The sequence below is a fragment of the Astyanax mexicanus genome, unplaced genomic scaffold (genome assembly GCF_023375975.1).
Source record: "Astyanax mexicanus isolate ESR-SI-001 unplaced genomic scaffold, AstMex3_surface scaffold_33, whole genome shotgun sequence".
Lineage (NCBI taxonomy): Eukaryota > Metazoa > Chordata > Actinopteri > Characiformes > Acestrorhamphidae > Astyanax > Astyanax mexicanus.
The window spans coordinates 4,556,703-4,568,594 of record NW_026040043.1 but is presented as its reverse complement, the minus strand read 5'-3'; positions in this window follow the sequence as shown (position 1 = coordinate 4,568,594).

The window sequence follows — 11,892 nt, the reverse complement described above, 5'->3', positions numbered from 1 at the left end:
TATTGAGAGCCCCAAAACTGTAGAATCCCCTGTGATACCTCCCGAATATTCAGATTTTCTAGACATTTTCAGCAAAGCTAATGCCACTAAATTACCTCCACATCGGCCTTATGATTCTTATTCTTCTCTCGATTTGACTTCTCCATCTCGTTTTGCCTAGGTAATCGCAACACTAAAGCGGATGCATTGTCTCTGGTTTTCAGTTCTCCGGATAATGCATTCCACTCTCTCGAGTCAGAGCGCATGCTTCCACCTTCAGTCAGCATAGCAGCTATTAAATTTAAAGAACGCCTCATCAGCTGGACCCATTCGGCTCTTACCTCTGGTCACCCGGGTGTAACACTACAGTTAATTTTAGCTCGCTATCGGTGGGAAACCATGAGAGCTGACGTACATGCCTTTGTCGTCTCATGCTCAGCTTTTGCAAAATGCAAAACACCTAAAACCCTTCCAGCTGGCAAACTAGTTCCTCTGCCCGATCCTGAAAGACCTTGGTCTCATATTGCTGTTGGCTTTGTGACAGACTTACCTGAGGGAGATAGATTTTCCAGAGAGGTTAAGTTTATCCCATTTACTGCTCTACTCACAGCTCTTCAGACAGCACAAGCCATTTACACACACATTTTAGACATTTTGGTATCCCTGAAGACATTCTTTCTGATCGTGGTCCACAATTTACATCCAGAGACTGGAAGTCATTTTTTTAACATTTGGGTGTCCATGTTAGCCTCACCTTGGGATTCCATGCCACTAGCAACGGTCAATGCAAATGTGTTAATCAAGAGTTAGGCAAATTTCTCCATCTATATTGCTTTAAACACCCCTCTGACTGGTCACAAAATTTTATTTGGGCTGAAATAGCACAAAATCCCTCACTAACTCCACTTCTGGTCTCACACCATTTCAGTGCATTCTGGGTTACCAGCCTTCGTTAGCTCCGTGGACTGCTGTGTCTTCTGAGGTACCCGCAGTGGATGACTGGATGAAGTGGAGTGAGCAGGTGTGGAAGGAATCCCTTCAGCAGGTTTCAGAGGTCTTGCGCAAATACAAGGAGCAGTCTGACAGACACCGAGGTAATACCCCCCAGTACCAGCCCGGAGATCGAGTATGGGTGTTGACCAGGGACTTGAGGTTTGAGGGGGGCTGCAGAAAACTTTTGCCCGAATATATTGGCTCTTTTAAAATACTGTCTTAAGTCAACAAGGTAACGTACAAGGTTAAGTTACCTGTTCATTATTGAATACCTAATTAATTTTATGTCTCTCTTCTTAAGCCTCTGGTCCCGGGTCTGCTTGCTGAGGGGACTCCTGATGACGTGCCACCCGCGGCAGTGGAGGGGGAGGATTCCACCACGTATACGGTGAGAGAGGTGCTGGATTCTCGCAGGCACGGCGGTGTGCTCCAGTATCTCATCGACTGGGAGGGCTACGGCCCGAGGAGTGTTGCTGGGTTGCCGCCGGAGATGTGCTGGATCCTGCTCTTCTTGCGGAATTGCATGAGCGTCATCCTGGCAAACCTGCTCCCAGACCCCGCGGGCGCCCCTCTCTCCTCTTCGGTTCCTGTTTGTCGGGGTTCTCATTCCCGCAACTCCTGCCTGTCTGGCACCTCTGCTGCAACCCCTGTTTCTCCCGCCAGTACTCCCTGCCTGTCGGGTGGGCGTCATCGTGGGCATCCCCATTCCGACTCCCTCGGGGGTACTGTCATGTCTGGTGCTGAAAGTGCTCCTGTTTCTCCCACACTCAGCTCTAACGGAGGTTCTCAGTCTATCAACTACACTACCCAGAGCGCACCACCCGCTGACATCACACTCGCACCCGATCACATGACGCATCACATGCTTCTTCCTGGAAGTACTGAGTATTAATTACTTGCACTATAAAAGAGCTCCTCATGCACTCACCTGTGCGGAGTATTGTTGGTTTATCCTCATTACAAAGCGTTACTGTTGTCTGTCTCTGTATTTTTAGTGTATGACCTTGTTCTTTGTTTTTTCGACGCCGATTTTTGCCTGCTCCCTTCTGTTTGGATTTACCGTGTTTAACCTGGACTGTTTATCGTTTTTGCCTTTTTGTCTACCTTTGCTGCTGGCCTTCCCGTGTATGATTCTCTGGACTGTTCACGTTAATGTATGGTTTTGTCTACGTGGCTACTGTATTCCAGTTATTTACTGTTTCTGTTTTTGCCTTGTACTGTATCACTTATTCCTTTAATAAATTCTCAAATCTGTATCTGCAAATGTCTGAGTCCTGTCCCAACTATGACAGTGTGTGTGTGTGTGCACGTCTTTAAACAGCATCTTTAATAACTAATCAATATTCTAAATACTGATTATTCAATAGCAGTAAACAACAACATATTTTTTTTTTTGTAAAGGTTTATGATTAATTGATTTATTGTTTAAGATTGTAAATATATTGTTTATTATTGGCAGTTAAATCTTTATGATTGTAAATGTATTGCTTATGATTGTAAATATATTGTTTATTATTGGTAATTAAATTGTTATGATTGTAAATATATTGTTTTTGATTGTAAGTTTATTGTTTATTATTGGTAATTAAATTGTTATGATTGTAAATATATTGTTTTTGATTGTAAGTTTATTGTTTATTATTGGTAATTAAATTGTTATGATTGTAAATATATTGTTTTGATTGTGAGTTTATTGTTTACTGTTGGTAATTAAATCATTATGAGTGTAAATATATTGTTTATGATTGTCAGTTTATTGTTTAAGAACAGTGAATATTATAAATATAAATATGACAGATATCAGACAGTAAACAGACAGGACAGTGCAGAACTGAAAGAGGAGAATCAGTGATTTTAATAATCTGAGAGGAAGGTTCTGTATCAGAGTCGTTCACAGTGAACAGAACCTCTGAAGATCTCATATCAGACAAAGATAACCTGAGTAAATATAAAAATCACTTTATAAAGGATAATTTTATTTTACTAAAGGAAAAAAAAACTATCCAAATCAATCCAGCCCTGTGTGAAAATGATCAACTCTTGGCGGCAACAACTGTTTTCACACTTTAATGACAACTGATAACGAGTTTTTCTCATCTCTGTGGAGGAATTGTGTTCCACTCTTATTTAAAGAATTGTTTGAATTCAGACACACTGGAGGATTTTCCAGCATAAACATCCTGTTTAAGATCATCCACAGCATCTCAATCAGACTTTAACTAGACCCTCCTAAACCAGAATTTAGTTTTTTAAGTCATTCAGAGGTGAACTTTTGTGTGCTTTCGGTCATTGTCCTGCTGCAGAACCCAAGTACACCTGAACTTGATGTTCTTTTTCAAAAATAATGTGTTAATTTAACACCAGATGTAAAGGAAAACACACCTTTCAAAAAGTTCCATTTTAATCTTTTCATTCCAAAGAATATTTACCCAAAGTTCTGAAGATCATAAAGATGTTCGTTGGTAAAGGTGAGACGGGTGGTTGTGTTGTGTTTGATGTTAGTTGGTAAATGTGAGACGGGTGGTTGTGGTGTTTTTAATGTTAGTTGGTAAATGTGAGACGGGTGGTTGTGTTGTGTTTGATGTTAGTTGGTAAATGTGAGATGGGTGGTTGTGTTGTTTTTGATGTTAGTTGGTAAATGTGAGATGGGTGGTTGTGGTGTTTTTGATGTTAGTTGGTAAATGTGAGACGGGTGGTTGTGGTGTTTTTGATGTTAGTTGGTAAATGTGAGACGGGTGGTTGTGTTGTGTTTGATGTTAGTTGGTAAATGTGAGACGGGTGGTTGTGGTGTTTTTAATGTTAGTTGGTAAATGTGAGACGGGTGGTTGTGGTGTTTTTGATGTTAGTTGGTAAATGTGAGACGGGTGGTTGTGGTGTTTTTGATGTTAGTTGGTAAATGTGAGACGGGTGGTTGTGTTGTGTTTGATGTTAGTTGGTAAATGTGAGACGGGTGGTTGTGTTGTGTTTGATGTTAGTTGGTAAATGTGAGACGGGTGGTTGTGTTGTTTTTGATGTTAGTTGGTAAATGTGAGGCGGGTGGTTGTGGTGTTTTTGATGTTAGTTGGTAAATGTGAGACGGATGGTTTGTGGTGTTTTTAATGTTAGTTGGTAAATGTGAGACGGGTGGTTGTGGTGTTTTTAATGTTAGTTGGTAAATGTGAGACGGGTGGTTGTGGTGTTTTTAATGTTAGTTGGTAAATGTGAGACGGGTGGTTGTGGTGTTTTTGATGTTAGTTGGTAAATGTGAGACGGATGGTTTGTGGTGTTTTTAATGTTAGTTGGTAAATGTGAGACGGGTGGTTGTGTTGTTTTTGATGTTAGTTGGTAAATGTGAGACGGGTGGTTGTGTTGTTTTTTATGTTAGTTGGTAAATGTGAGATGGGTGGTTGTGGTGTTTTTGATGTTAGTTGGTAAATGTGAGACGGATGGTTTGTGGTGTTTTTAATGTTAGTTGGTAAATGTGAGACGGGTGGTTGTGGTGTTTTTAATGTTAGTTGGTAAATGTGAGACGGGTGGTTGTGGTGTTTTTGATGTTAGTTGGTAAATGTGAGACGGATGGTTTGTGGTGTTTTTAATGTTAGTTGGTAAATGTGAGACGGGTGGTTGTGTTGTTTTTGATGTTAGTTGGTAAATGTGAGACAGGTGGTTGTGTTGTTTTTGATGTTAGTTGGTAAATGTGAGACGGGTGGTTGTGTTGTTTTTTATGTTAGTTGGTAAATGTGAGATGGGTGGTTGTGGTGTTTTTGATGTTAGTTGGTAAATGTGAGACGGGTGGTTGTGGTGTTTTTGATGTTAATTGGTAAATGTGAGACGGGTGGTTGTGGTGTTTTTGATGTTAGTTGGTAAATGTGAGACGGGTGGTTGTGTTGTGTTTGATGTTAGTTGGTAAATGTAAGACGGGTGGTTGTGGTGTTTTTGATGTTAGTTGGTAAATGTGAGACGGGTGGTTGTGTTGTTTTTGATGTTAGTTGGTAAATGTGAGACGGGTGGTTGTGGTGTTTTTGATGTTAGTTGGTAAATGTGAGACGGATGGTTTGTGGTGTTTTTAATGTTAGTTGGTAAATGTGAGACGGGTGGTTGTGGTGTTTTTAATGTTAGTTGGTAAATTTAACACCAGATGTAAAGGAAAACACACCTTTCAAAAAGTTCCATTTTAATCTTTTCAGTCCAAAGAATATTTACCCAAAGTTCTGAAGATCATGAAGATGTTCGTTGGTAAAGGTGAGACGGGTGGTTGTGTTGTGTTTGATGTTAGTTGGTAAATGTGAGACGGATGGTTTGTGGTGTTTTTAATGTTAGTTGGTAAATGTGAGACGGGTGGTTGTGGTGTTTTTAATGTTAGTTGGTAAATGTGAGACGGGTGGTTGTGGTGTTTTTGATGTTAGTTGGTAAATGTGAGACGGATGGTTTGTGGTGTTTTTAATGTTAGTTGGTAAATGTGAGACGGGTGGTTGTGTTGTTTTTGATGTTAGTTGGTAAATGTGAGACAGGTGGTTGTGTTGTTTTTGATGTTAGTTGGTAAATGTGAGACGGGTGGTTGTGTTGTTTTTTATGTTAGTTGGTAAATGTGAGATGGGTGGTTGTGGTGTTTTTGATGTTAGTTGGTAAATGTGAGACGGGTGGTTGTGGTGTTTTTGATGTTAATTGGTAAATGTGAGACGGGTGGTTGTGGTGTTTTTGATGTTAGTTGGTAAATGTGAGACGGGTGGTTGTGTTGTGTTTGATGTTAGTTGGTAAATAAGAGACGGGTGGTTGTGTTGTGTTTGATGTTAGTTGGTAAATGTGAGACGGGTGGTTGTGGTGTTTTTGATGTTAGATGGTAAATGTGAGACGGGTGGTTGTGGTGTTTTTGATGTTAGTTGGTAAATGTGAGACGGGTGGTTGTGTTGTGTTTGATGTTAGTTGGTAAATGTGAGACGTGTGATTGTGTTGTGTTTGATGTTAGTTGGTAAATGTGAGATGGGTGGTTGTGGTGTTTTTAATGTTAGTTGGTAAATGTGAGACGGGTGGTTGTGGTGTTTTTGATGTTAGTTGGTAAATGTGAGACGGGTGGTTGTGGTGTTTTTGATGTTAGTTGGTAAATGTGAGACGGGTGGTTGTGTTGTGTTTGATGTTAGTTGGTAAATGTGAGACGGGTGGTTGTGTTGTTTTTGATGTTAGTTGGTAAATGTGAGACGGATGGTTTGTGGTGTTTTTAATGTTAGTTGGTAAATGTGAGACGGGTGGTTGTGGTGTTTTTAATGTTAGTTGGTAAATGTGAGACGGGTGGTTGTGGTGTTTTTAATGTTAGTTGGTAAATTTAACACCAGATGTAAAGGAAAACACACCTTTCAAAAAGTTCCATTTTAATCTTTTCAGTCCAAAGAATATTTACCCAAAGTTCTGAAGATCATGAAGATGTTCGTTGGTAAAGGTGAGACGGGTGGTTGTGTTGTGTTTGATGTTAGTTGGTAAATGTGAGACGGGTGGTTGTGGTGTTTTTAATGTTAGTTGGTAAATGTGAGACGGGTGGTTGTGGTGTTTTTGATGTTAGTTGGTAAATGTGAGACGGATGGTTTGTGGTGTTTTTAATGTTAGTTGGTAAATGTGAGACGGGTGGTTGTGTTGTTTTTGATGTTAGTTGGTAAATGTGAGACGGGTGGTTGTGTTGTTTTTGATGTTAGTTGGTAAATGTGAGATGGGTGGTTGTGGTGTTTTTGATGTTAGTTGGTAAATGTGAGACGGGTGGTTGTGGTGTTTTTGATGTTAATTGGTAAATGTGAGACGGGTGGTTGTGGTGTTTTTGATGTTAGTTGGTAAATGTGAGACGGATGGTTTGTGATGTTTTTAATGTTAGTTGGTAAATGTGAGACGGGTGGTTGTGGTGTTTTTGATGTTAGTTGGTAAATGTGAGACGGGTGGTCGTGTTGTGTTTGATGTTAGTTGGTAAATGTGAGACGGGTGGTTGTGTTGTGTTTGATGTTAGTTGGTAAATGTGAGACGGGTGGTTGTGGTGTTTTTGATGTTAGTTGGTAAATGTGAGACGGGTGGTTGTGGTGTTTTTGATGTTAGTTGGTAAATGTGAGACGGGTGGTTGTGTTGTGTTTGATGTTAGTTGGTAAATGTGAGACGTGTGATTGTGTTGTGTTTGATGTTAGTTGGTAAATGTGAGATGGGTGGTTGTGGTGTTTTTAATGTTAGTTGGTAAATGTGAGACGGGTGGTTGTGGTGTTTTTGATGTTAGTTGGTAAATGTGAGACGGATGGTTTGTGGTGTTTTTAATGTTAGTTGGTAAATGTGAGACGGGTGGTTGTGGTGTTTTTTATGTTAGTTGGTAAATGTGAGACGGGTGGTTGTGGTGTTTTTAATGTTAGTTGGTAAATGTGAGACGGGTGGTTGTGTTGTTTTTGATGTTAGTTGGTAAATGTGAGACGGGTGGTTGTGTTGTTTTTGATGTTAGTTGGTAAATGTGAGACGGATGGTTTGTGGTGTTTTTAATGTTAGTTGGTAAATGTGAGACGGGTGGTTGTGTTGTTTTTGATGTTAGTTGGTAAATGTGAGACGGGTGGTTGTGTTGTTTTTGATGTTAGTTGGTAAATGTGAGACGGGTGGTTGTGTTGTTTTTGATGTTAGTTGGTAAATGTGAGATGGGTGGTTGTGGTGTTTTTAATGTTAGTTGGTAAATGTGAGACGGGTGGTTGTGGTGTTTTTGATGTTAGTTGGTAAATGTGAGACGGGTGGTTGTGTTGTTTTTGATGTTAGTTGGTAAATGTGAGACGGGTGGTTGTGTTGTTTTTGATGTTAGTTGGTAAATGTGAGACGGATGGTTTGTGGTGTTTTTAATGTTAGTTGGTAAATGTGAGACGGGTGGTTGTGGTGTTTTTAATGTTAGTTGGTAAATTTAACACCAGATGTAAAGGAAAACACACCTTTCAAAAAGTTCCATTTTAATCTTTTCAGTCCAAAGAATATTTACCCAAAGTTCTGAAGATCATGAAGATGTTCGTTGGTAAAGGTGAGACGGGTGGTTGTGTTGTGTTTGATGTTAGTTGGTAAATGTGAGACGGGTGGTTGTGGTGTTTTTAATGTTAGTTGGTAAATGTGAGACGGGTGGTTGTGGTGTTTTTGATGTTAGTTGGTAAATGTGAGACGGATGGTTTGTGGTGTTTTTAATGTTAGTTGGTAAATGTGAGACGGGTGGTTGTGTTGTTTTTGATGTTAGTTGGTAAATGTGAGATGGGTGGTTGTGGTGTTTTTGATGTTAGTTGGTAAATGTGAGACGGGTGGTTGTGGTGTTTTTGATGTTAATTGGTAAATGTGAGACGGGTGGTTGTGTTGTTTTTGATGTTAGTTGGTAAATGTAAGACGGGTGGTTGTGTTGTTTTTGATGTTAGTTGGTAAATGTGAGACGGGTGGTCGTGTTGTGTTTGATGTTAGTTGGTAAATGTGAGACGGGTGGTTGTGTTGTGTTTGATGTTAGTTGGTAAATGTGAGACGGGTGGTTGTGGTGTTTTTAATGTTAGTTGGTAAATGTGAGACGGGTGGTTGTGGTGTTTTTGATGTTGGTTGGTAAATGTGAGACAGGTGGTTGTGTTGTGTTTGATGTTAGTTGGTAAATGTGAGACGGGTGGTTGTGTTGTTTTTGATGTTAGTTGGTAAATGTGAGACGGGTGGTTGTGTTGTTTTTGATGTGAGTTGGTAAATGTGAGACGGGTGGTTGTGTTGTGTTTGATGTAAGTTGGTAAATGTGAGACGGGTGGTTGTGGTGTTTTTGATGTTAGTTGGTAAATTTTAGACTGGTGGTTGTGGTGTTTTTGATGTTAGTTGGTAAATGTGAGACGGGTGGTTTGTGTTGTTTTTGATGTTAGTTGGTAAATGTGAGACGGGTGGTTGTGTTGTTTTTGATGTTAGTTGGTAAATGTGAGACGGGTGGTTGTGTTGTGTTTGATGTTAGTTGGTAAATGTGAGACGGGTGGTTGTGTTGTGTTTGATGTTAGTTGGTAAATGTGAGACGTGTGATTGTGTTGTGTTTGATGTTAGTTGGTAAATGTAAGACGGGTGGTTGTGGTGTTTTTGATGTTAGTTGGTAAATGTGAGACGGGTGGTTGTGTTGTTTTTGATGTTAGTTGGTAAATGTGAGACGGGTGGTTGTGTTGTTTTTGATGTTAGTTGGTAAATGTGAGACGGGTGGTTGTGTTGTTTTTGATGTTAATTGGTAAATGTGAGACGGGTGGTTGTGGTGTTTTTGATGTTAGTTGGTAAATGTGAGACGGGTGGTTGTGTTGTTTTTGATGTTAGTTGGTAAATGTGAGACGGGTGGTTGTGTTGTTTTTTATGTTAGTTGGTAAATGTGAGACGGGTGGTTGTGGTGTGTTTGATGTTAGTTGGTAAATGTGAGACGTGTGATTGTGTTGTGTTTGATGTTAGTTGGTAAATGTAAGACGGGTGGTTGTGGTGTTTTTGATGTTAGTTGGTAAATGTGAGACGGGTGGTTGTGTTGTTTTTGATGTTAGTTGGTAAATGTGAGACGGGTGGTTGTGTTGTTTTTGATGTTAGTTGGTAAATGTGAGACGGGTGGTTGTGTTGTTTTTGATGTTAGTTGGTAAATGTGAGACGGGTGGTTGTGTTGTGTTTGATGTTAATTGGTAAATGTGAGACGGGTGGTTGTGGTGTTTTTGATGTTAGTTGGGAAATGTGAGACGGGTGGTTGTGTTGTTTTTGGATGTTAGTTGGTAAATGTGAGACGGGTGGTTGTGTTGTTTTTTATGTTAGTTGGTAAATGTGAGACGGGTGGTTGTGGTGTGTTTGATGTTAGTTGGTAAATGTGAGACGGGTGGTTGTGTTGTTTTTGATGTTAGTTGGTAAATGTGAGACGGGTGGTTGTGTTGTGTTTGATGTTAGTTGGTAAATGTGAGACGGGTGGTTGTGTTGTGTTTGATGTTAGTTGGTAAATGTGAGACGTGTGATTGTGTTGTGTTTGATGTTAGTTGGTAAATGTAAGACGGGTGGTTGTGGTGTTTTTGATGTTAGTTGGTAAATGTGAGACGGGTGGTTGTGGTGTTTTTGATGTTAGTTGGTAAATGTGAGACGGGTGGTTGTGGTGTTTTTAATGTTAGTTGGTAAATGTGAGACGGGTGGTTGTGGTGTTTTTGATGTTAGTTGGTAAATGTGAGACGGATGGTTTGTGGTGTTTTTAATGTTAGTTGGTAAATGTGAGACGGGTGGTTGTGTTGTTTTTGATGTTAGTTGGTAAATGTGAGACGGGTGGTTGTGTTGTTTTTGATGTTAGTTGGTAAATGTGAGACGGGTGGTTGTGTTGTTTTTTATGTTAGTTGGTAAATGTGAGATGGGTGGTTGTGGTGTTTTTGATGTTAGTTGGTAAATGTGAGACGGGTGGTTGTGTTGTTTTTGATGTTAGTTGGTAAATGTGAGACGGGTGGTTGTGGTGTTTTTGATGTTAGTTGGTAAATGTGAGACGGGTGGTTGTGTTGTTTTTGATGTTAGTTGGTAAATGTGAGACGGGTGGTTGTGTTGTTTTTGATGTTAGTTGGTAAATGTGAGACGGGTGGTTGTGTTGTGTTTGATGTTAATTGGTAAATGTGAGACACGTGGTTGTGGTGTTTTTGATGTTAGTTGGTAAATGTGAGACGGGTGGTTGTGTTGTTTTTGATGTTAGTTGGTAAATGTGAGACGGGTGGTTGTGTTGTGTTTGATGTTAGTTGGTAAATGTGAGACGGGTGGTTTGTGTTGTTTTTGATGTTAGTTGGTAAATGTGAGACGGGTGGTTGTGTTGTTTTTGATGTTAGTTGGTAAATGTGAGACGGGTGGTTGTGTTGTGTTTGATGTTAGTTGGTAAATGTGAGACGAGTGGTTGTGTTGTTTTTGATGTTAGTTGGTAAATGTGAGACGGGTGGTTGTGTTGTGTTTGATGTTAATTGGTAAATGTGAGACGGGTGGTTGTGGTGTTTTTGATGTTAGTTGGTACAGTGAGTCCAAGAAGTATTTGATCCCTTGCTGATTTTCTTCGTTGGCCCACTAATAAAGACATGATCATTCTATACTTTTAATGGTAGATGTATTCTTACATGGAGAGACAGAATATTAAAAAGAAAATCCAGAAAATAAATCTAAGGAATATATATTAATTGATTTGTATTTCATGGAGTGAAATAAGTATTTGATCCCTTAGTATTCATTAGCAGTTCTGGCTTTTACAGACCTGTTAGACACTCCCAATCAACTTGTTACCTGACCTGAAGCCACCTGTTCTCACTAATCACTTGTGTGAAAAACACCTGTCCACAGAATCAGACAGATCACACAGATTTCAAGTCTCCAACATGGGTAAAACCAAAGAGCTGTCACAGGACCTCAGAGTCAGAATTGTTGACCTTCACAAAGCTGGAATGGGCTACAAAAAGATTAGTAAGGTGTTGGATGTGAAAGTAACAACTATTGGTGCAATTATCAGAAAGTTTAAAGAGTATAACATGACAATCAACAGACCTCGGCCCGGTGCTCCAAAGAAGATTTCGCCTCGTGGGGTGGCAATGATGCTGAGAACGGTCAGAAATCGTCCTGCAACCACTCGGCAGGAGTTAGCAAATGACCTGAAGGCAGCTGGGACCACAGTTTGCAAGGAAACAATTGGCAACACTTTGCGCAACAATGGATTCACATCCTGCAGTGCCCGAAAGGTACCCCTGCTGAAGAGAGCACATGTGGAGGCGCGCCTCAAGTATGCCAATGATCATTTGAAAGATGAACCAAGTTATTGGGAGAAGGTTTTGTGGTCAGACGAGACCAAAATTGAACTTTTTGGCCTCAACTCCACCTGCCATGTGTGGAGGAAGAAAAATGCTGCCTATGAACACTGTGCCCACCGTCAAGCATGGAGGTGGAAGCATAATGTTTTGGGGGTGTTTCTCTGCCAAGGGTACA